At 46.3% G+C, this 25,791-nt stretch overlaps 1 protein-coding gene and 1 long non-coding RNA gene across 10 annotated transcripts in view; one reads left to right on the top strand and one right to left on the bottom strand.

Annotated features, from left to right (window-relative positions):
- The window catches only part of Kirrel3 (kirre like nephrin family adhesion molecule 3), a 560,323-nt gene that overhangs the window by 50,717 nt on the left and 483,815 nt on the right, over nt 1-25,791 (bottom strand). The gene's annotated exons all lie outside the window — the stretch shown is intronic.
- LOC120889749 (uncharacterized) overlaps nt 1-25,791 on the top strand; it is an 83,458-nt gene that overhangs the window by 36,784 nt on the left and 20,883 nt on the right. The window contains exon 1 of one of the 5 annotated variants that reach the window (XR_013437987.1): nt 12,727-14,120. The exons of the other annotated variants lie outside the window; for them this stretch is intronic. This is a non-coding gene — a long non-coding RNA (uncharacterized LOC120889749). Of the gene's footprint in view, nt 1-12,726; nt 14,121-25,791 lie in introns of those variants that run through there. 5 annotated transcript variants of the gene reach the window in all.

Here is a 25,791-nt window from a genome sequence, read left to right on the forward strand (position 1 = left end):
CTGAGGCAGGAGGATCACAAGTTCAAGGGCAGCCTGGGCAATTGAGAGAGACCCTGTCTCAAAATAAAAATAAAATGAACTGGGATGTAGTTCAGTGGTAGAGCGCCCCTGAGTTTAATCTCCCAATACTGCAAAAACCAAACCAAATCAAAACCCAAACAAACAAACAAACAAACAAACAAAAAATACCCCTCTATTTCAAGGGTTAGGAAACTGAGTCTTAACAGAGCAAATTACTTAGCTAACATCACATAGCTGTAAGTGGTGTAGTTGGAATTTAGATTCAGGTTTGTTTAACCCTATAATATATCCTGCTAGAGTCAGAGAAGCTCACAAACCAGTCCCTGCACCTCAGCAACCTTCCCTGCCAACCCTTTCCAGCAACCTTCATCTTGATCCTACAGTTCCTGGGGACAGTCTAAGCCTCTGGGCATTCAGACCCACACTCTTCCCTGCCCTTCCCCAATCTGAATTTCTGTTGCTACAGGAAGCATGATCCTGGCTCATGGTTGGTGCTTTCATAATGTCTGCTAAAGGAATGAATGCAGATTTTAGCAGTTCATATCCACTCATTGCTCACTTCGGTGGTTCTGCCCAAATCTCAGGCTCTGGGTCATGAGGAATCCCAAAATCCGTTTCCTCATTTACACAAATGCGCCACCTAATGGCCAAAGTTTTGAAATGCAAGATATCAGGACACAAGGGAGAAGGAACTCATTTCAAGAGTGGATCATTCAGGCTGAATAATCACTCGGAAAATTTGTACTGAGCACTTACTATATGTTGGGCCCTCTTCAAGCATTGGGGGTACAAATATCATGCCCTAGCTGTTATACTTTTCTTTTTAAAAGCAGTCTTTTGTTTTAGGGGTATCATCCATGAGGCTTTCAATGGGGGAGAAAAAGATACTGCACTTTTTCAGTTAGTCAAAGCTAATTGATACTCTCAGTCCTGTATGACTGCCCAAAGCTCTGAGCTCCTGTAGGACTCTCACAACTGGGCCCACACTGTCTATCTCCATTCCACTCCAAACCAGCCTGCCTCCATTATGGCCAGGCGCTGTTCTGGAAGCATACTCTCTGTGATGACAATGTTCAATGGCTCCTGCTGCTTCAGCATAAAAACTCATTCCTGGTCAGAGGGTGATCAAGATTCCTGCAATGAGGACTTACTTCTCTAGCTATTTTCTCCATGTTTAGCTGACCTGGACAGTTCACCTTTCTCAAGGAGCTTGCCCTCCTTGTGAAGTCCCCTCTGCTAAGTGTCCTTGCTCCAAACCTTCATCGGAGTGCCATTGTCTTCTCAATCTGTGCAAGGGCTATTATTGCCTTGTTAACTCTTGGTCATTCTTTAAAACCCAGTTATTGTCACCTCTTGCAGGAAATCTCCTGTTGATCCCAGCCCCTTCCCTTCCCCTCTCCAGCCAGGATACCATGAGGGTATCTCCACCAGTATGTGGAGCATTGGTGCCATCACCTCCTTGGGTACCTGTGCCACTTGGTGCTCTCTCCGTCTGCTGGCTCCACTAGCCTGTGAGTTCCTTGAGCGGTCCTGGACAGATTCCACTGAATGTGAAGCAAACTCCCTCCTGCCCCCCTGAGCACCTTGCTTGTTCCCCTTCCCCTCACCTCATCTGCATGCCATCTGCTTGTGGACTTGCTTTAGGTTCCCTATAGTTTCAGGGTGTTGTCTTGTCACTGCTTTGCATTTCTCCCACCACTTAGCACATTACTTTGGAAAGTTGTAAGAAAATAACAATAACATGAATAAGTGCTAACGTTGATTTAGGGATTATAGGGAAAACACTCCTTGTGGGTACAATGCAAATGTCATTTAAGCCTCACAATAACCCTATAAAAGGAAGATACATTTATTATGGGCATCTTTGAAGTGAGGAAACGGAGGCACAAAGCAAAGTTATTGGCCCAATGTCACATGGCTAGTAAGTAGTAGAATTGGGATATGTGTAGGGTTGGCAGATTGAGCACATAAAATATAGGATGCCCAGTTAAATATGTACCTCAGAAAACTAAAGTATTTTTAGAGTAAGTATGTTGATCCGAAATTCACATTTAATGGGACATCCTGTATTTTATCTGGCAATCCTGTAGATGTGTTAATTACATATATGTGATTTCATTAATCTGGTCTTTTCATTCTCTTCTCTCTCCATTTAGAACAGGGTACAAATGGGGTTTTTAAGGATGTGGTGTCTGTTGTAGGCTGGGTCTGGAATTTCTTCCTAAGGTCCAGGTGTTAAAAATGTAGTCAGCAGCACTTGGGAGGCTCTCTGAGAGGTGGGGACAAGTGGGAGGTCTTCAGGTCATTGGTGGCATGCTCTTGGAGGGGACTGTGGGACCCTGACCTCCATTTCTTTTTCCCTCCTCGGGCATGAGGTGAATGGTTTTGCTCTGCCCCGCTGTACTGCTAAGATGTGCTGCCATAGGTACAGAGGAAGAAGGCAACAGATTATGGACCCAAATCTCCAAATTTGTGAGCCCAGATAAGCATTTTCCTATAAGGTGATGATTTCAGGTATTCGCTGTAGTGATGAAAAGTTGAGGAGCACTGCTCCTCACACACTCTGGCACAAAGCACAGACACCACCTGGGAAGTAAGGCGGGGAGGGAGGGAGGAAGGAGGAGCACTGCACAGACTTGGGGTGATGGCTCAGAGGGAGGTATGTTGGAGGCTGTCAGCTCTGCCCCTGTCCTGGGAGGGACCCTGGACCAGCAGACATCCAAAGTCTTCTCCTTTGGAGCTCATATGGTGGTGGGTAAGAAGGGAGGCTCTGAAACCCAGATGCCTAACTTGGCCCCTGGCTTTATCATTCACTGGTCTTGTGGCCTGACTCCCTAACTGTCTGTGCTAGACCATGTCATAGATATTATGGGATTTATTTCATAGGATGTTGTGCTGGTTAAATGAGTTGATGCAAGTGTTAGAAACATGCCTTAACTCAGAGTTTGGCACCATGGTAAGAACTCAGTCAACTTTAGCTCTGCATGTTATGGTTGCCTATTCCACGAGTAGTTCCATCCCTGGTCGTGTGAAATGGGCTATTCCAATATCTTCTTCTGTTACCATGCTTTATGCTGCAGCCCCAGACTCTCTAGATGGATTGTTGGATTAAGCACCTACAAAACCACCACAGTAAACCCGAGGAGGTTATACACCAAGGCCTAGCAGAGATGAGGGGAGTGGGTGAGGACAAAGGAGACAGATACTGTGAGTGACAAAATCAAATAGTCCCATGTTTTCTCTTTTTCTCGTTATTGCTGCAGTCCTGGGGATGGAATCCAGGCAAATTCTGTACCACTGAGCTATGTTCCCAGCTCTTTTTAGAGACAGGGTCTTGTTAAGTTGCTCAGACTGGCTTTGAACGTGTGATTCTCCTGCCTCAGCCTCCCACGACGCTGGATTACAGTCCTATGCCACCGTGTGCTGGCTCCTTGTTTTCCCTGTTAAATTAGTACCGGGGAACATTTCCGATGAAACCGGCAAGAGGATCTGAGCTGTCTCATCAGGGAGGGACTGTTTGCAGGGAGACGGATGTTTCATTAATACCAAGGAGGCAAACAAACCATAGGATGCATGTAAAGCAGAGGGCTGGAGGAGAGCAGGGGACCCGGAGCGCCATCGCGGTGCTCTTGCAGCAAACCAACTCGCTGCGTGTGCGCATATGCGGGAGGCCACCTCGTGTCCAACTCCACCCACTGGAAGGCAGTGCGTGGCTGCTGGGTACACAACAAATGTGGGAGGGCTTGACAGAGTCTCCCGGAGGCAGTGCCAGCAGGGAAGGGACAGCGTGGTGTGGGGTGGGAGAGAGGAGGGGCCGGGGCAGGATGGGTAGGAAAAGCAGCCGAAGATGTGGTGGCTCCCTTGGGCCAGCTAGGAGGTGTGTACCAGCTGCCCTCCTAGGCCCGCAGAGAAAGGGGCCGGCCTCCTTGAGCAGCTCAGCTCCTGTGCTGACCACAGGACCCAGGAGAAGCCTCCTTGGGCTTCCTTCCAGGGCTCACAAAGAATTTCTCCTAGCTCTGACCTTGAACTCATTTTGGAATTCTCCCCTTCAACCTTGCCTGATCTCGGGGAGAAGCCTGTCATGGTGGCTGTCTCGTGTTTGTTTAAACCTCACAGTCACCACACTGCTGGATCTCCTGGTCCGGTACTCATTTTGCAGATAGGGAACCTGAGGCTTAGACTGGCCAGTCGCCTGGGTCAAGTCACATACTGGCATGTGTGGGAGCTGGGGATCTGGCCCACTCCTAAGGGCAGTGCTGTAGGAGGTGGACCCACAAGAACCTGGCCTCTGTTTACTCTGGCTGCTTCAACAACTTCATGGCGGTCCAGCTGACCCAGCAAAAGGCCTGTGGGGACTCTTGAGTGTCCCTACTCATCCCATAAATAGAAAGCAGAACTGATTGGTTGGTTTTGCTCTGGGCTCCCCATTAGGCACATCCACCTTCTCAAGGATTTTTGTGGCTTTCAGTGAGGAGGAAAATGAGGCCAGAATGAGAAATTTCCCTACCAACAGACAGCCTGGAGCCTCAGAGGTCTTTAAAAAAAATGGAGGGGAATGGGAAAAAAGGTCACCTCATTAATGGGTTTAAAATATAAACCATGGAAATGCCAACAACTGTCTTTTGGAATGAGAAACTAGAAACACCTTGGTTAAAGGATAGCAGGGAAGACAGGAGAAGGAGCTGGAGAAGTGACCATGAGAGAGGAGGGCACAAACGGTAGAGATGGGCAGAGAGGAAGAATCAGAGCCAGGTGGGGTTCGAGTCACCTGCTCAGGAAGAAATCAGATGTGAAGAGAGAAGACACACCGTTCTTTGGAGCAGGGAACAGTAAAACCAAATGGCAGCATGCCAAGGAAGGAAACAAGTACTTTCTCCAAGCCTTTTGCTATAAAAATTCATTTCAGGGAATCCCAGAAAACCACTAAAATGTACCTTTCAAATTTATGCAAATTTACCAGCTTCACTAGGTGCTAGAATCCTAATAGAAAAAAGTCAAATTCTTTTTTCTGACCCCAGCCTGTTTTTTTCCCCCAAAAGTACAAGCCTCTAAATTTAAAAAAGGGTAACGAATGCTTTTAGAATTCATTATGGGAAGGTGTTTTAATTCTCATCTAGAGTTTGGCCTTATAGATATTTTTGGAACCTCCCATCTTCCTCATTTTTCTTCACAAAGGGAAGTCACATTTCTCCACACAAGTGGGTGAGCATCGCATTTCATTTTATATAGCTGGTACATTTTATAGGAAACATTCCTGTGCTCCAGTCTTTTAGGATGCTTCAATGGGAGAAATAAAAGGCTGTTGTCTCTTTCGTGGCTCCAGGGCATCCCTGAAAAAAAATTCAAGGAGCCCCAGCCTGGGAGTTGTCCCACATTTGGGTCCTGCCAGCTGACACTCAGAAGATAGCAGAAGATTAGCAGGGAGGGCTCTCAGGACCAGTCCCTGACGGGAGTGTAGGAACCACATCTGGACCCAGGGCAATGCTGGCAGCAAAAAGTTCTCAGCAGATACTGCAGGGAGCTTGAAGCTTGAAGGGCCCTTAGAATGGTCCCCTTTTGGTGCAGGAGGACCTGGCCTTTGCACCCTGTGGGAGACCATTTTTTAAAACAGGCTTCCTCTTTTTAGCCATAGGAAGTCCCCATTGTCCGACTTAGCAGAGAACTGTTTGCCTCCAGCACCCCAGCAGCTGGAGCCAAAGGTCAATGTCTTTTTGACCTTTGTCCTGAAGCTGGAAACCTGGGTGGCACACCACATCTGCTACAAGGTATTGCCCACTAGGGTTGAATGATGGCTTTTTTTCCTTTTTCTCTATCATATTGAGATGGGATGGGGTTGTGGCTTGGGCAGAGAGTGCTCTGCATAAGAATAAGTCCTATATGAGAAGCACTCGCTTATCAGGTAAGGAAGAGTAAGCTGTATTTGTTGGGAGTAGGGAAGGACTCTCCATTGGATTCTGATCATCTCTATAATTGGTGTTTGCTGGTGTTGGCAGGCGGGTGTGTGTGTGCATGTGTTGGGTACCCCTGTGGAGCCGGGTCAGGTGAGGTGAGGAAAGGGCATAGCCCCAGAAGGTAACCTTGAACAACTTCTGCACCTCCAGAGTCTCAGTGTCCTCCTCTGTAAAGTGGAGCTAAGATGTGCCTCACGAGATTCTAGGATGTGGTTGGTGCTCTGGAAGCAGTCAGCTGGGCTGACTGAGATGAGGGCTGCCATGCTCCTGCCACCTTTGCTCATGTTAGAGTGCTTCCCTGGGTAACAATGTTAGGGAATCCTAATTCAAACGCACATATGCAATAGTATGGAAGCCACATGGGAATAGCCACAATGTCTCATAGTGGCAATGACCATGGGTGACCTCATCAGATCGGCCTATAGTGCCGTATAGGGCAGGTAAGCTGAGTGGCCACTGGGTTGGGGGTCTGGCCAGATGGAGAAGGATGCTCTCTAGTCATTCCTAACATTTATACCAGCTTTCTACTTTATGACAGAAATGATTACAAACCTACTTGGGACAGACTCCTGTGCTAGATTCTGCCCCATAGTCAGCCACTGTCTAGTGACCTCACATCCCATGGAGTAGGCATGGAGGGGCTGCTCTGGTGATCAGGAATCCAGGAATTGAAACTGGGATCTGAGTAGATCTTTTCAGGTGAAGAATGAGGATTTTAATTTCACCTTCTTGATTTCAAGCCTAGGGCCCTTTCCACTTGGTTCTTCCCAGCAGGGGCTGGGCAGCCTGGGCACATGAGAGGGCTACAGGATGAACCCCCTGCCCCAGTGATGGCCTCACAGGCAAGATGCCCACCTTCCTTATTCTGAAGCAGGGATCTCAAGCTCTGCTCTTCTGGCTCTCCTTCCTGTCTGGATCCCATGTGCTCTTGCTCTCTTGACACCCTGGAACTCCAGTCTGGCCCCTTCTATCATCTGGGATCTTGATGGGATCTTTGGGCTTACTATTCTTCCCCCAGAATGTGAATTCACACCAGTGTGTGTTCCAGATCTCAACACTAAAGTTTCTTTTTAAAATTCCAGGTTAGGGAGGGGGTGCTTTTCTCTCTGCTCTCCGTTGGCTTGGCCACCCTCTTACTGGTCTTGGGGAGTTGGTTCTCATCTGGGGGTTGAGGGCAGAGTGAGCACTCTCCATCAACCATCTCTTGGGCCTTGGGAGCAGGTGCCTGGAACCTGGGTGGCCTGGCAGACAGGATGGGAGATGAGTGGAGCCGGTCCCAAGAGCAGGAGGGGCAGGTGGTGCAAGCCAGCGTGGAGCTGCTTCCTGACCTGCGGCCCATGGAGAGCAGAAGATGGATGCTCCATGACTAGATGCCATGCTCCTCCATCACTCATGAGAGATCAGAAGGAGCCTGCAAGATGACCTCTTCCTCTCCTGGCTCCCATCTGCTCCCACAGCCTGCTAGGTGACCACCTGGAATGACAAGCCAATCACACTGCTCCTTTGCTTATGGGGCCCAAGGCTCTGCGACACCTGGGCTTGGCCCACCTGTGCAGCCTCACCCCATGCCCGCCTCTGGCCTTATGGCTCTTGACTGCGGCCATATGGCTCTTGGCAGCCATGGCCTCCCAGGCTTTGGGCCCAGACTGCCACTCTGTCTTCCTAGAATGCCTTTCCTTCTCTCTTCTGACTGTGGTCACCTATGTGACTTTCAGGCTTTGCTCAAATTCCCCCTCTGACCTCCACTGGACTTAGATGAAGCACCTGTGAGGCAGGGACCAGTGTCATCCATGTGTGTTCCAGAGCCCAGCATGGTGCCTCAGCCATGGCCCAGCTGCATAGAAGCTTCCTTCACCTGCAGAACTGGTGCCTGGGAGTCACCGGTGGCTGGATCAAGGTGCCTTGCTCAGCTGTGAGCATCCCAAGGGAACAGCCCTGTTGGGTTCCTCATAGTACCTCTTGACCCAGCTTGGGGACTGATCAGAGTAGGTGCTGAACAGATGAACACTGAAAATACGACCCGACAGTGAGGAGAGATGCCTGCCTGAAATGGGGAGTTAGGCAGGAAAAACAAGAGCTTCCAGATGTGGATACTATGAGAAGGGCAGAGCCAGAGAACATGCCTGTGAATTGATTATCTAGTATGTTCCAGAAGATTCCCTTGGCCCTACTGGCAATCCATGTTGGATTCATAGGTCAATTTTGGGAGATGTTGGTATTTGGGCTCCATAAGGGCATTGCTGGTTCTGAGATGGCTGCATCTGTATGCATTTGAATCACTGTGAGTGTGGAACCAGGACTGTCGGTGTCCCTTGGCTTTCTGAGACCTTAGTGTTCTCTTCTCTCTACCTTCAACACCCCTTTCTCTGGGACCCATTGGCCAGTCCCAGTGATGCCTGGATCCTTAATCGCCTCCCTTCTCTCATCTGTCTCCCTCCAAGGCTTCCCTTTCCCTTTGATTAGCAACCAACTTGCTCTGGAAAGTGTTCTGTATGAAGTGACACACTCTATAAAAGAGACAGGATGGCACCAAGTTGGTGTGGGTGCCTTGGGATCAGTCTGTGTTAGGACATAGGAGTTTCAGCTCAGATCTACATCACGGTCAGTGTGCTGGATTCTAGGGTATAGGTGCGGCATGTATTGGTCAAAATGAAAGCGTGAAGCTTGGGAACAGCGCATGAGCTGCTCTGAGGAGGGAATGGGGGGAGGTTCTCAGCGCTGGTACAGGGAAAAATGAATTGGATGTGTCTTAACGTCACAGTCAGCTCCCATGATGGGCATTAATGTTTGTGGCCAGAGGCATGGATAATCCAAATCTGGTATATAATTGAAAATATCATTTGCATTTGACTTTGGAATGCAGCATGCATACATGCACATGAGTGCTTGGGAAGAGGAGAAGCAAGGCAGCTTCACTTTCTGAGTGTTTATTTTAGACTCCCATTAGTGTTAATTTGCATTCACTAGACATGGGCGGCCAGGAGAGAGGTGAGCAGGGATATCTCTGTTGAAAGCATTCATCAGCCTGGTGCTGTCCATGAGGCTGGTCATTGCAAATACTCTCCAGGCCTGTATTCCTCGGGTGCTCAGAATTCCCACAGGCTGAGCAACTACCTCTGAGAACGTGCCCTTGGACCTAGGATGCAATGCTCCATTTGCTGCCAGAACTGGGATGGAAGCCTGGCCTCCTCTGTCACCAGCTCTGTGACTCTGGATAAGTTGATTAGCTCTCCAAGCCTTCATGAAACAAGAAGGATAATCCAACTTAGTGGGAAGTGCCAGGCACGGTGGTGCACTGTAATCTCAGAGGCTGGGGAGGCTGAGGCAGGAGGATCGTGAGTTCAAAGGCAGCCTCAGCAACTCAGAGAGGCCCTAAGCAACTCAGTGAGACCTTGTCTCTAAATAAAATATAAAAAGGGCCGGGGATGTGGCTCAGTGGTTAAGCACCCCTGGGGTCAATCCCTGGTACAAACAAAACAAAACAAACCACAACTAAAAACAAAAATGGGAAGCATTGTGAGATGGCTCTGTGAGATGGCGTAGGTCAAATTCAGGGTCCAGGGCTCAGCTAATCCTCATTTCCTTTCTTCTGTCTCCTCCTTCCTCATCTCCCAAAGTGTGGTTCTACCTCTGACATCTCCTCCACATGGTGTTCTGAGGCTCCAAGCAAAGCTAACAACAGTTCTTGGGGCCAGAGAAGAAGAGACCCCAGCTTTCTGCTGGAGCCCAAGTTTGGGCAGAAGCGATAATTTTTCTTAAAGAAACTGTGGGTGGATAAATGCTGAAGAATCCACAGGCCACCTGCCCAGAGAGGGATTAGCAGGTGGAGGAGAGCCTTGGGTCCCCTTGGAGAGTGGAGGTTGGGCTGTTTGAATTTCATGTCCATGTAGTGGTGGAAAGGGGTCCTGAGTGGAGAGAGGGAGGGCTTCAGATGTTCCTGAATGTGGATTCCACAGTTGGGACCCGAGGCTCAGGGCCACCAATTTCTAGCTGTGTGAACTTGGACAGGTTTCCCTTCTCTGAGTCTCAGCGTCTGCATCTGTAAAGTGGGCATAACAGTAAATACTGTCAGAGGGTCATGAAGACCGCCAGGCTGGTGACCACGGAGCTTTGCACTGGTGTCAGGATGACAGGTGAAGGCTCTGCATGGGTCTGGCTTCTGTGTGGATGAGTAGGTGCCTTCTCACTTCTCTTCCCGCCTGGCTGGCTGAGAATTAACTCAGGGCCACCAGACTCTGGCTAATGCCTGTTCATGGTTCCTTGTGCTCCTGTATTCTGTGCCCCCTAGTCAAGGTGTGTGGCAGGTAAGGAGGCCACATCAGGGGCACCTGCCCACATGTGTCCCAGAGAGAAGATGCAAGTATTTCAGCTTGGACCAGACCCAGGCTGTTGGCATGGGAAGCCCTTGCAGCTGATCCAACCTCATATACCTTCCCTGCTTGATGGATAAGACACCTGGCCCAGAGAAGTTAAGTGAAATGTCCAAAGCAACGCAGCAAATTGTCATCTCTCTGGGGTTCCCACAGATCTGAGATACTGAAAAGGTGATTTCAGAATCCAGACTTTTATTTTCTTTACTGACTTCTAAGTGACCCTATCTTTGGTTACCTTGTTTCTTCAGGGCTTATAAAGTGCAAGGGTAACTTATAGATGGACACTCAGTGATTGAGTGATCTTTGAGAGGATGCTCTCTCTCTCTCTCTCTCTCTCTCTCTCTCTCTCTCTCTCTCTATATATATATATATATATATATATATATATATATATATATATATACACACACACACATATATTTTTTTTTCTTTTAATCTGAAAGGGGGAGCATGGGCTCAAGATGCAGCATGAGGGAGTGATGTTAGACATCAGGTTGAACTGTTGTTGGAGATACAGCTGAGGGGAGAGGGCCAGGCTTCTTTAAAGAAGCCCGTTTCTATTTTTACTTTTTTTTTTTTCCTTTTCAGAAATGAGTTGGAGGTGATGTGATGACATGCCTCTGAGGCAGGGGGATGGACTTGATGGTTTCTCGGAGTCCCTCTCAGCTCATGTCCACTTATCCACTTGCTCATTAGTTTTCCTGAAGTTACTTTCCTGCTCCCAATTAGCCTCTGCCTGTCCAGTTTTCTGAAAGTTGTTTCTATTTGCAGAAAAGGAAGGGAGAAGACGGTAGCGGCTGAGGTGGTCAGGAGGGATGGGGTTGCAGTGGGGAGAAAGGAGGTCGTGAAGATGGCTGCTAATTGCCCCTGTCAGGCAGCCGGCCTCTGCTCACCCACTCAGCTGTTGCAGGGAAAGACAGACCAGGCATTTTTTTATGGCTTCCTATCAAACTTTGATAAATTGATTCTGAAAAGGCTTTAGCAGCCGCTTATGCCTCAATAACTGTTAATGGTGAGCTCTCAAGATGCTGATGGGGTTTGGGGTGGGCTGGACAGAGGGAGGCTGGCTGCTTACCTGGTCTGAGCCCTCCCATCTTCCCCACACTTGGGAATCTTGCTCGAGAGTAACAGGGGGGGACTGAACTGAACCCTCCAAGCCAGACAGCAGAGCTGGCGTTCCAGAAAAGGCGGATCAGAGAATGAGGGTGCAAGACTGAAATGAGACACACAGCAGAACTTCCTGAGGCTGGCCTGAGTGACCAGACTTGTAGTATAGCCTCGGTGCTGTGGCTAACCAGTGAGGGGTGGGCATTTGAACTGCATGCTGCAGACGGGCTTCTGTTCAGTTATGTACTTATGAGAACCAGGAACTTGCCCAACACCCACAGCAAGAATCTGAGCTGAAACCTCAACTGTAGTCCACAGTGGTGTCCCCTCCAACCCCTATACACCATAGCCACCTACATTCACCCTCTTCAGCTGGCCCTGCCTGGACAAATGCATGGTGACCTGTCAGTCATGGACTCAGAGTTGGTTTGTCCCCAGCATCCCCTCCTGATTCAGGCCGAGGGCGGGAGTCCAACACCTTTGCTCCTTCTCAGGGCCAGGAATGGGCGAGGCAAGTGAGGCAGTTATCTTAGGTACATATTTACAGATGTTCCCAGACTTCCATAAGGAGATAAATAATACCTCAACGCAGACTTAAAAAAGACTGAAAATGCAAAATGCTACGATTTAAAGGAAGAAACTTCAGTTAGTGAGATGCTATTTAAAATGGCCACTTGGTCAAGGGAAATGCTCCAACACAGCCACTCTCTCAATAGGAAATGAGATAAGTCCAGAGGTGGAGAATCATAGACACCAACGAGTTCACTGCCATGAAAACCAGGGTAGTGAAATTAAGTATACCCAGTTTCTGCTGTAAACAAAATATTTAAGCTTAAAATAATGTTATGCATTTTAAAATACCTACTTTTAAATGTTTCAATATTTTCCCGACTACTTTAATGTCCTAGAAAAAAATTAACCATTAAAAAAGTACATAAAAATACACATACGGGGAACACATTTTCCCTCTTGCCTTGGGCTTGCTTATGGCTTGGCTCAGTGCTGTTACGGATCCTCTTTAATAGTTTGATATTTTGTTCATCATTTTTTTTTTGCATTCATTTTGATTTTTAAAGAACTGGCATTAAGGCATGAGGATGTAGCTCTATGGTAGATGGCATGTGTGAGGACCTGGGTTCCATCCCCAGCCCCCCTCCCCCCCACAAAGATATTGCATTAAAATATTATTACCTAACTTACTGAGTTCTTGATATCCCTGAAATTTTGTGACCAAGAAAGCGTGCCTCAACCCAAACTTGTTTTTTTTTTTTTTTTTTTTTGTCCCTATCTCCTGTCCTTGGTGAGGACAAAGCACAAGAGAAACCCTTGGATGCTTGGACCCACCTGAGGCATGTTCAGGCTTGGGGTTGCCCCAGGGGAGGTGAGCTCCCGGGCTGGCATGGGCTGCCAAAGGAAGATGGATGGGCTCCCAACGCCCTCCAGATAGAAACAGGCAGCCTTTACTGAGCTCATCCATCAAGTCCCCCGTGGGATGACACTCACCTTAATCAGGCCAGGAAGGATGGGGGATGTGGAGAAGCTAGTTGAGCAGAAGCTCCAGCAGGGTCCGAGCTGTTGCCTAGAGAGGCATGAGGTTTAGCCAGGCAGCCAGGCTGTGCACTGATCAATTCCAGGGGACACTGTGTACTTAGCTGGCCCCTCTGAGCCCCTGTCTTCCGGACAGACCCCAAACCCTGCTGCCACACCCCAGGTCAGACTCGGGGTTGGAAGAGACTAGCTAGAGAGGGTACCAAGTGGAAACAAATGGAAGAGGACTGCTTAGGGAAGGATCTGAAAACTTGCTCTTCTATGCTTTCCAGAAACTTCAAGTGACTTCCTCTTGTCCACAGTATGGAGTCTGAACCCTTTGCATGACCAACAGGATTTCTTTTCTTTTTCTTTTTTTTTTTGGGGGGGGGCAGTTACTGGGGATTGAACTCATGGGTACTCCACCACTGAGCCACATCCCCAGCCCTTTTTAGAGACAGGGTCTTACTAAGTTGCTTAGCATCTCGCTTTTGCTGAGGCTGGCTTTGAACTCCTGATTCTCCTGTCTCAGCCTCCCGAGCCACTGAAATTACAGGTGTGTGCCACTGTGCCCAGGGACCACCAGGACTTCTGCCATCTGACCCCAGCCTCTCTGGTCCTGTGCCCACCTAAGGTCTCCCCATGAACCCTCCTCCCTGCTCCCATGCCCAGGGCCCTCTGCTCTCCCTGCTGACCCCAGAGTGGTTCATCCTTGAGACCTGGGTTCTGTTTCTTCTAGAAGCTTCCTCTGACTATCCACATTCCTGACTCTCCCACTTGTTCTTTCAGGGCAAGTTTCCACACGTGGCCCTGCATGGTGGTGAGCAGGCCCTGAGTTCTTGGGGCGCCTGGATTGCTGCCTGCCCTTGGACACCTCCTCAGAACTTTGACCCCAGGGGCAGCAAGTGCCTTTGGGATGAAGTGACCCTGTTTGGTCCTCTCAGACTGTGACTGCCTGGGGACAGGGCTCCGTTGGTGTCACAGTTGGAACCTGGAGCAGGAGGGAACTCAGATCACCCCTGCCCTCTCTGAGTTCTTGGGGATGCTTCCTGAGCTTCTCTCTGCTCTCCTCACAGAAGACAGAGCTGGGAGCCAGCCTGAGCGCAGGACACGACGCTGGGGCTCTTGTTCCTGCGTCTCAGTAAGTGGCAGCTCCCTGCTTCCAGCAGCTCAGGCCACATCCCTTGGGGGCCGTCCTGGACTTTGCTGGTTCTCTGATTGCGATGAGCACCACTTTTGAAATACACACAGATCTCAAGCCCTGCGCAAACCTGTATTCCTCACTACTCAGGAGGCTGAGGCAGGAGGATCACTTACATCCAGGGGTTTGAGGCCAGCCTGGGCAGCATCACCAGACCCTCCCCAAAAAAGAAAGAAAGGGAAAGAAAAAAGAAATATAGACATATGGGCACACACAGGTTTCTTTGCCTCTCCATACCTGCTCCTGCCCCAGTTCAAATCACGCCATACTCCTCCAGGGCTTCTGGCTTTCCTGCATTCACCCTTACCTTGTGCGGACTCCTTAAAAGAACAGGCAGGCCAGTTCTGTTCATGTTGTTACTTCTCGGTTCAAAGCTGCTTGTAGTGTCCTATCTCATGCAGAGTTAACTCCAAAGTTGCTATTGGGGCTATGAGATTCTGCAAGATCTGGCCCTGCTCTCTTTGGTCTCATTTCTGTTACTTTTTCTGTTATTCACTCTGTGTCAGCCACACAGGTGTCCTTGCTGACACGGAAAATGACAAGCCACTCCTGCCTCAGGACTTTTGCACTTCCTGTAGCCCCTATCTGGAATGCTCTTAGTCCAAATGTTTGCTTGGCCTACTCCCTTGTTTTTATCAGGTCTTTGGTTATTATTATTATTATTATTTTTCACTCAAAGACACCTTCCCTAACCATGTTAAATGGCTCCTCTGTATCTTCCCATACCTCCTCCTTGTCCTACTTTCTGGGTACTCATGACACTGTAGTTGGCTTATGGCCTAACTCTTTTCTTGGTAGACGCTCCTTGAGAACAGGACTTTATTCTGTTTTCTGTTGTATTTCTGGTGCCTTGAATAGTGATGGTTTATAGTAGTGCTTAATAAGAAGAGCTTAGTTACTGCCAGTTTCTCTAACTTGGTTTGGTTCTCCCATCTGCACATGAATGATGGGTCTTATCTCACGCTCTAGTAGAAATCCCCCTCTGCACCCCACGGATTCCACTGTGTATTAAGTTAGCTTTTGTTTTTAGTTTATGCTTTTCCGATAGCTTTGCTGCCCAGGATCCTATTTCATCTTCTTGGCAATCCCTGGAGGCTCACAGTGGTAAAGTAAGATGCCCAGTGCCACACTCAAGTTAGAGGCAGATCCTGGCTAGAGCCCAGGGCTCCTGGAGCCCAGCTGGGTGGCCCTATAGCCTGAATGGTGCCTGCTCTGCTAGGGCCCAAGCCCAGGCTGGCCTCTGGGGACACAGCTGGCAAATCCCCGTTGTCTCTGGTCTGCGCCGGGTTTCTGTTGTCAGTCACTTCCAGTTTCTGCTCTTGCTTATTTAATGATGTAGGATGATTATAATAAAGAGCCTTAATTGGGGGGAATGATGGTCTCCTCCCTGGCCCTGTTAAAGAGCCCTGGGGTACTTTCATACACTCCAAATAACCTCGGTGTGTTAATGGAGACAGGCAGGAATACTTTATACTTAGGAAACTGGAGACTCAGAAAGGTACAGAGACCTGTCTAAGGTCTTAGATTGAGTCAGGGGAGGTGCTCGAGCAGTGTCGTGCTGGTAAACTGGTTCTCCAGACAAAGTAAACAAAATTCTGACTTGTAGTGTTGCCAATTTCTTTTTTTTAAATTTTTAATTAATTAATTAATTATTATTATTATTTTTTTTGAGATCAGAGTTCTGGCTTCGTGATTGGTATCACTATTATTATTTTTTAAAGATTTTTTTCACAATACATTTATTCTATTTATTTATTTTTATGTGGTGCTGAGGATCTAACCCAGGGCCTCACACATGCTAGGCAAGTGCTCTACCACCGAGCTACAGCCCCAGTCCTCTCAGTGTTGCCAATTTCTATGCTGTAAATGCTCCTATCAAGGCCACTTTCAAGCCACCAACATGTTGTCACCAATGCTGAGTTGGGAAGAGAATGTATCACCTGATCTAATGGACCCGAACAAGTCAGCTCAAGCATCCCACGGAAGGGTGACAGTCCCTACCTTCCCTTCAGAACTTTATAAAGCACTTTTACGTTCAGCACACACCTGATCTCCGTGGCAACCCTTTTGTACAGGCAACTATTATTATGTTCATTTTTCAGATGGGAAAACTGAGGCTTAGAAAGATGGACTGACTTGTTGAGGGCAGGCAGGGAGAATTGGGGATACTGCAACCTGGATTCAGAATTCCTAGGGTGTAGTACCGGCCCTTGTACTTGCCAGCCCTGGGCTCTTGTCCAATTCACTTAGCTTCTCTGACCCTCAGTTTCTCCATCTATAAAATGAGAATTAAGTATACCTGCCCCAGCGGCGTTCAGCGTCATAGTAAAGAGTAAGATGAATATGTGTAGGAAGGTACCTTCCAAACTGCACAGTGCCTCTCCATGTTCTGAGCACAGGTACATTTGAGGATTGATTAGCCATTTCTGTAATATCTGTCTGGTTGCCTATTGCTGCATAACAGATTACCCCTGAACTCAGTGGTTTAAAACAACAGGAATCAATTTTTTAGCTCTCAGAGTTTCTGCAGGTCAAGAAGCTGAGACAACTCAGCTAGAAAGTTCTGGCTGAGGAAATCTCTTTGCAATCAGATGTAGGAGGGACCGGGCCATCTCCAACCCTCTGTATTTTCCTGCTTGGTGCCTGGCTGCGAAGATTGCAAACAGCTGCGGATGGTGTGCTGGATCTCGCCCACCGCTGTGTGGTTGAGATGGACAGATGACTTCAGGGTAGCTAGACTCCTATGGTTACTTAGCACTCCAAAGTGCATGTGCGGTCTCCCCTAGGGTGCTTAAGCCAGTGTGCGTTTTGTTTTCTCTCAAACATGCAGACAAAAATTTCAGTGAAGCTGCTGTCCTCCAAAGCAGGATGGAGCCTGGCCTCTGCCCATTTGCCCCACCCCCATCGGCACCTGAGTGTGGGAGCCCCTGCCTGCCCTCGGGTGCACAGCCTGTCTTGGTAGGCCCCACCAGCCACAGTATCTTGTGCCAGAATCCAGGCCTACCCTGCGCCTCACTCCTGCCCTCTGTGTGAAGTGACTCCGAGGGGATTTGGGAGCAGATTCTTTTTTTGTCCCCATTGGGCCCTGGGGATCCAGGGATTAAATACTGGCTCCTAGACCAGGATCTCAAATCCAAATGTGGCTTTAACTGGTCAGACTGCTATTGGTCCAAGATGGGAGTTCAGTGTAGTTCCTCCTTCAAATTTTCAACCACTTGTCTGTGTTCAGCCTGAGACCTGATCCCAGGGATTCCAAGATGCCTAAGCTGTGGTCTCTGGTCCCCAGCAACTTGTGGGCCCCTGTTGTGCAAACACGGTCCCTTCCTAATATTCCCAGAGCTTCTGGACTGGGCTGATTGAACTGAAGGGGGCAGAATCGGAGTGGTCAATATTGCCTGAAAGCCGGAGTTGGGGAACACAAAGGGGGAATTCAGCTTCTTTCCCTAAGTGATGTCATCCGGTTAAACAAAAAGGAAAAAAAAATGCCCATTTCCTTACTCCAAGTTTCCCCCTCATTAATTTAATCTAATTTGCTCACAACAATCCTCGGTAAACAGTGGGCCCCCTTTAATAAGCCAGGCTCTTCCTTCGACCCCGCAATTGTGTTTCTAATCAGCCAGTGTATCGGGAAAGATTCACCGCTAATTGTTGCAAGGCATTGGCGCTACCCTGGGTGTCAGGTAAGGGATGGCAATGAGAGATAATTATAATCAGATCTAATTAGTAATTATAACAGATCCTGACTAGAAATTGTTTTCAGTTAAATATTCCCAGAGAGGTGCTAATGGTCTCCGGGGCATGCTGAGTGCCACAGAGGCAAGCAAAGGGGCCTGTAAGGAACAGGTGACCTCACGTCCCTGCCCTGTCCATGAGCAAAGGAGACTCAGGGCCTGCAGTGTGTGGCTTGGGGACCCAGAGGTGTCCGGCCCTCGGGGACAGAGCTGCTCTGGCATTGTGGTGTGCCTGCTCCCATCAGGAGTGCTTTCCTTACGTGGACCTGAGGTTGAGGTCTCTCGTACCATACAGACATCTGCGGAGCCCTCAACAAATGCCAATTATTCCATGGCTCAGGGCCCAGAGGCATGGAAACTTCTGGATCATTAAAGAAACTGAATTGCTTAGGAAGACTGGGATATTTACTGCTGGAATCGTTGCTGAATTCAGTGGCACTAGAGGTATGACATAGGACTCCTCTAGTGAGTAACTCTCCAACCCCACATGATGTCCCCTGGTCTAGGACTGTCCACTTTTTTCTGTCTTTACCAAGGACTTCTGCAAACTCTGGGCTGCCCTACTTTCTGTTAACCCAGTTCTAATGAACTTTTCAGACCCACACTTTGTACCGTCCAGAGTTCTTTTGCTGCGACCTTCAGATCAGGTGGTCACAGCAGCCGTACTGGGTATTGGATGGTGCTACTCATCTGCGAGCCCTGGGAGAGTCCATTCTGGTGGGCCTAGACCTTTTTGGGGCCAGATGAATCTGGCCACAAGTTATTACGGTGACTCATATTAACTTACTTTTGAAAACAAAAAACAGGATGTTTTGTACTGCATCTGAATTATTTTTCATTGCTGATGTGAGCATGTGGATCTGACAGCTATTAACCAGAACCCCAGACTAATGGGAAATGCTACTCCCTGACCAAGCCAGGAGAGAAAGTATCATTTTAGTTATTTACAACCCTCTTCCCCATGATGGCTGCTGGTTTCTTGCACTTGTAAACCTATTTGCATCTGCATACAGACCCCAACTGTCATCTTGTTTTCTTCTGGCACCTGCTACCTGCTGTAGAGACCTCCCTTCCCAGCTCTCCAGATCTGCCTTTTTTTAGCCTCCTCTGGATTTCATTTCCTTGGGAACAGCCTCATGCCCCGGGACAGGGTATTTTGAACACAAGGGTGCTACTGGCGGACAGCAGGGCCCAGCCACTCTTCTCTCTCTGGTCTGAGGACTCTGAGAGAAGTGGTTGGTTAGTCAAACCTGCCCGGCTCTGGCCGCAGGTTGGATTACCAGTAATGGTCTCCGAGACTGTTTCTCCATCAGTCTTAGGGGCTGAGAAGGCTCATTTGGGGAATAAGGGTGCCAGGGAGAGGAAGGCAGGGCCACACGTGGAACAGACTGCACTATCACCTGTTGCCACAGATGGAAGGGAGCATCTTCATACCATACTTAGTGGCCAGCTAGGGTGCAAACCCAGACTCCAAATTTTGGGCTCTTTAAACTTGGACAGCGGTTAGTAGAGAAGTAACATGCTGCCCACTCATCTGTGACAAGTCGATTCATCTGTCCAAATTCCACTCATGCCTCTCATCTGGCCCACACCCTCCTTAAAGCTGCCTCCCCTGGCACAACGGGGCGCTGCTTGCCTCTGCTGGCCTTCCTCTCCTGCTTCTATTTCTACTGTAACCCTCCTCCAACTGTGAGTCCCCTGAAGGGAGGTCTCCCTCTGGGATGGGTGAGGTTGGCAGCTGCAATTTAAATGCTGGTGACATGGTGACTTGTATACACGAAGTAGCTAAGGTGAGACATGGCAAGTTGGGGACTGGAGGACCACATCCTCCCACAAGGAGCAGCCACTACACAATTGGTGCCAAGCAGGCAAATGAGCCATGTTGCCCAATCTTTGCAAGAGAAGTCAGAAATTTTAAAAAACAAAACCAAAAAAAATTTTTTTGGTGCCTAGGAAAAACCCGGAATCTTGCACATACTAGGCAAGCACTCTACTATTGGATTACATCCTGAGCCCTTAATAATATTAGAAATCTTTTTTGAGAAAGGATCTTTCTAGGTTTCCCAGTCTGGTCTCAAACTTGTGATCCTCCTCCCTCAACCTCCTGAGTAGCTGGGAATACAAGTGTGTGCCACTTCAATGATCAGAAATCTGAATTTTAATCAAAAACCCTGTAGCATCTTAAATGCTGACAACAATTGTAGAACACTCTGGAGACACCCAGGGAACTGGTCGGACCTGTCTGTGAGCTAGCTTCGGCTTGCCAGTTGCCAGATACTTTTGGAAATCTAGGTTTGGCCATTCACATGGTCTCTGCTCACTCTAAAAGTGGGGGTGCTGGCAGGTGGCTCGTTGAGCAAACCCTTACTGCTCAGCACAGAGTATCATTGACTCACCTCGTTGGACCAGCACGTCTCTAAGGAAGAACAGAGTTCTAGACCCCTCATGGGTGTGAGCCTAGGGGTTGTCCTGGGTGTGTTGCCCACCAACCCTCCACTCCCCCTGGTAAGATGAGATGGGGCAGATCCCTCTGTTGACACAGTCAGAAGAAGCTGTCCCACCTCCGAGGGAAAGCGATTCAATTAAGTTCTGGCTCCTAGTGAGTGCTAAAAACCTCCCTCCAGAGAACCATTTTCTGCTATGGATTTTTGAGACCAGTGGTTGGAGAATCACTCTCCTTTTCTTTCTTCCTTTTTTTGGTGCGGTGTCTCTAGTCAATAAATAAGTGGGAAAGAAAGGATTTGTGAGAAAATAGAACACAGTCAAAAAGTAACTTGTGGACTTAAAAGTCCCTATGAGACTGGCACAGACTTGGAAATGTTCCGTGGTTTGTGGCTGTTTTCTTCTCTGGGCCCAGATTCTAGGAGCTCTGGTTTGCATCTCTGAAAGGTAATCTTTAAAACTGATTTCCCTCGGTTGCATTTCATTGGTGTAGAAACTAAACAGGCCATTGTATTACAGTAATAACATCAACATTTCACCTCCCTTTGCCTTAATTATTTTTCTGTCTTGCCAATGAAACCTGTTCAATAAGATTTATAGGTGGTAGGCAGGTGGCGTGAGGTAGCGTGCGGCTCAGATAATCAGCCACGCTGATTTCCCCTTCATTGGGTGTCACTGGTGTAAAAACATGAACCGAAAGCTCTGCAGCACTTAAGTAATAATAATGTCAAGGTTTCACCTACCTCCCCTTTAATTATTTTTCTCCCTCACTCTTTCCACCTAACCTGTTTAGATAAGATTGCTGCACTGATAAAAAACAAGGGCTCTCATTCTCTGGGCAGATAAGCTGCTGCTTTTCTGAGGTTCAGTGTGTGAAGGGAGCTGAGTCGGCAGAAAGACTTTCCCTTAGATCTTCCCAGGGTGGGGCTGCTGATATAGTTCAGGGCCTGTGGATCCCAAATGGAGTAGAGGTGACAGGAAAGGAGGTAGGGCAGCTGTCCAGGCATTGTAAGCCTGGAGGAGGGCATCCTGGCCTGTGAGGAAGGTGGGCACTGGAAGCTGGAAGGGGCAGAGGAGCCACCTCTGTCCAACTTCTCTCTTCCCTGGGTGCTCCTAGGAGTGGGTAAATGGTTTCATTGGTCTGAGTGGAGGGGCTCTGATTATGCATCCCACTAGGCTAGCTCTGGTACAGTAGAAAAGCACTCAGGTAGCCTTAGATTCATAGCTAGCTAGCTGGTCATGTGAAAGTCACTCGATCCTTCTGAGCCTTAGTTTCTCAAAATTGAAGAGGTGAGTTGCTGTGGACTGAATGTTTGTGTCTTCTCCATTAATATATTGCAAACTCACCCTCAATGTGATGATATTTGGAGTGAAGCCTTTGGTAGGTAATCAGGGTTAGATTAAGTCATGAGTGTGGGACCTCCTGATGGCATTAGTACCTTATTAACAGAGGAAGAGACAGGAGATTCTTCTCTGTATGCATGCACCAGGAAAGGATATGTGAGGACATCACCTGGAAGTAGGCCCTCACTAGAACATGGCCATGCTGGCACCCTGATTTCAGACTTCCAGCCTTCAGAACTGTGTGAAATAAATGTTTGTTACTTAAGTCATCCAGTCTCTGGTATTTGTTATAGCAACCTGTGCTGACCTAGACATTGGTCTATATTAGTCATTCTTAAACGTTTTAGAGCTGACCAACTCCTTTGAGAATATAGAACCTTTTCCTAGAAATGCACACATAGATTCAAAATTTCGCATCTAATTTGTAGAAGTAAAAGATCCCACATAAAAACAACTTGGCACCATCCTGGATCCCTCTCTCTCCTATCAGATGTCTTCTACCTCCACTGCTGCTATGCTGATGAGTCCTCTCCTCCCTCATATGTATTCTGCAAGATCCTCTTTATTGTCTTCTTCCCTTCCCTCTTATGGAATGTTCTCAACAGCAGCCAGGGTGATTCTTTTAAAATACAAGTCAGATCCTGTCATCCCTCTCCTTAGAAACCTTCAATGACTGCTTTTTCACTTCAAGTAGAAATTTGGCTTCAAGTTCCACAGCTAACTCCCTCACCTATATAAGTCTTTGTTCAAAAGTCACCTTATCAAAATCTGAATAGACCTGTGTCAAGTAGAACATTAAATTAATAAAAATAAATCTTCCCATAAACACAACCAGTTCCAGATGACTTCACTGATTAATTCTATCAAATAATATGATCTTTCATAAAATCTTTCAGAAAATGGAGGAATAAGGAACACTTTGCAATTAATTCTACAATACTAGTGTTACCCTTATACCTCATCACAGGAAGAGGATTACAGTCCATTAGTCATCATGAATGTAAATGAAAAACTGACTCCAGCAACATATAAAAAAGATTATACCTATGATCAAATAGTTTTTTTTAAATCCTGGGAATTCAAGGTTGGTTTGATATCTGAAAATCAATTAATACAATATACTGTATTAGAGGAATAAAGAACAAAACCCACATGATTATCTTTAGGGAAACAGAAAAATCATGTCACAATATCTGACACTATTCATGATAAAAACTCTCAACAGAGTAGTCAATGAGTACAAAGTTACAATTAAAAAGAATGTGTTGTGATATTTTATTACACAGTAAGCTCATCATAGTTAACAATAATGTAATGTATATTTCAAAATAGTTAGAAGAGGGGACTTCGAATGGTCTCACCATAAAGAAATGTTGAATGTTTGAGATAATGGATATGCTAATTATCCTGATTTGATTTCTGCACAATGTATACATGTATTGAAATGCTACATAATACCCCATAAATATAAATTATGTGTCAACTAAAAAAAATAAAATTTAAAAGGAATCTCAACAAAATAGGAACAATTGGAAACTTCCTCAACCTTATAGAGGGCACCTATGGAAAACTTTCCACTGACATTACACTTGGGATGAAAGACTAGATTCTTCCCCCTAAGCCTGGGAACAAAGGTCATAAGTCTGTCCTCACCTTTTCTGTTCAGCATTGCAATACTGAAAGTTCTGTCCAGTACAGTAAGGACAAAAAGGCATCAGATTGAAAAAGAAGTAAAAAACAATCTTTGTTTACTGACAACATGATCCTATATGCAGAAAATCTTAAGGAAATCACACCTATATACACACATGCATACACACACACACACACAGCCTAAAAAATTAGTTCAGCAAGGTTATGAATTCAAGGTCGATATACAGACAGTCCCTGATGTAAAATAGTTCCAACTATTTTTTTTCATTTCATGATATAATGAAAGCAATATGCATTCTTTGAATTTTCTTTGAATTTTTAGTTTTTTGTTTTCACCTGGCAATACATGGTATCATACTTTCTCATGATGCTGTCTAGTCACCAGCATTGAGTCATAGTTCCCCATCAACCACTGGATCTCAAGGGTAAAAAACTGACAGTCTGCAGTGTTCAGCAAGGATGTGAGTAGATTAGGTGTATTCAATGCATTTTCAATTTACAAAGGGGTTTATCAGGACATAACCCCATAGTAAGTTTGAGAAGCACCTGTATAAAAATCAATTGTACTTCTATATGGTAGCAAGAACAATCTGAAAATGCAATTAAGGAAACAATTCCATTCACCTGGAAATAGGTGTATTGCATTTTTCACTTCAAGTAGAAATTGAAGAAAGAACAAAATAATTATAACCAGACCTGACAAAAGAAGTATAAGATGTACAAACCACAGCTGAGAAAAAGTAAAGATCTAAACAAATGGAAAGGCATTCCATGATTATGGATGGGAAGATTCAATATTATTAAGATGGCAATTTTCACCAAATTGGTTTATAGCTTCCATACAATTCCTACTAACATTCTAGTAGAATTTTTGCAGAGATTAAGCTTATCCTAAAATTTAAGTGGAAATGCAAGGGACCCAAAATAGATGAAACTATTTTGGAAAAAAAAGTTGGAGGCCTTTCCTTTCCTGATTTCAAAACTAACCATAAAGCTATACTAATTATGACAGCATGGTTCTGGTTTAAGAACAGACATATAAGTTGGGTGCAGTGGTGCACACCTGTGATCCCAGCAGCTCTGGAGGCTGAGGCAGGAGGATATTGAATTCAAAGCCAACCTCAGCAATGGTGAGGTACTAAGCAACTCAGTGAGACCCTGTCTCTAAATAAAATTCAAAATAGGGCTGGGGATGTGGCTCAGTGCTATAATGCCCCGAGATTAATCCCTGGTACCCCCCGACAAAAAAGAATAGACATATAGATCAATATATCACTATTGAGAACCCTTACGGTTTTGGTCAGTTGAATTTTGACAAAGATGTGAAAACAATTAAGTTGGGTAAAATATTTTATTTATAAAAATAGTGCTGTGACAACTAGATATTTATCTGTAGAAATGATGAATTTAAGCCCTTACTTCACAAATTACACAGAAATTAACTTAAAATGAATTATAGACTCCATGAAGAGCTAAAACTATAAATTTTCTAGAAGAAAATATAGGAGTAAATTTTTGTGACTTTTAGTTTGGTAGATACAGCATCGCAAGAATAATTCATACAAGAAAAAAGCTAGTAAATTGGACTTGATTAAAATTAAAAGCTTTTGTGTTTCAAAAATCATCATTAAGAAAACAAAAACACAAGTCACAAACCAAGAGAAAATATTTGTGCGTCATGTATCTGGTGAAGGATTTGTATGCAGAATACATAAAGAACTCTTACAACACAATAACAAGACAAGAGATCCAATTTTAAAAATGGGCAAAAGATGTTAATAGACACACAGATAGATATCACCTTGTTTATCACATTAAAGGTGCTCAACACCATTAGTCATTAGAGGAATGCAAATTAAAGTCATGATAGATTGCTATTTCAAAAATACTAGAATGGACATAATAGAAAGATAAACAGCAAGTGCTGGCAGGGATGTAAAGAAACTGAAATGCTTATTTATTGCTGGTGGAAATGAATTAAAATGATACAACCACTTTGGAAAACAAGTTTGGCAGTCATAAGTAGCTAAGCATAAACTTTCCACGTGACCTAGCTATCCCTCTCCTAGAAATATAACCATGAAAAATGAGATGGGTCTCCACACATAGACTTGTTTGTGAATGTTCATAGCAACTGTACTCACAATAGCACCAAACTGGAGACCTTCCAGATGTTTACCAACTGGTGAGTGAAGAAACAGAAGGTGATATATCCATGCAATGGCATAGGATTCAGCAATGAAAAGAAATCCCTGATATGTGCCTCAATATAGATGAATCTCAAAAAACATTATGTTAAGTGAAAGGAATCAGATACAAAAAGCCACATATGCTCTGATTCTATTATATGACAGGGCTGTAGCTGTAGCTCCGTGTTTAAGTGCTTGCGTAGCATGTGCAAAGCCCTAGGTTTGATCTCCAGCAGCACAAAAGACAAACCA

This window comes from Ictidomys tridecemlineatus, chromosome 4 (genome assembly GCF_052094955.1).
Source record: "Ictidomys tridecemlineatus isolate mIctTri1 chromosome 4, mIctTri1.hap1, whole genome shotgun sequence".
Lineage (NCBI taxonomy): Eukaryota > Metazoa > Chordata > Mammalia > Rodentia > Sciuridae > Ictidomys > Ictidomys tridecemlineatus.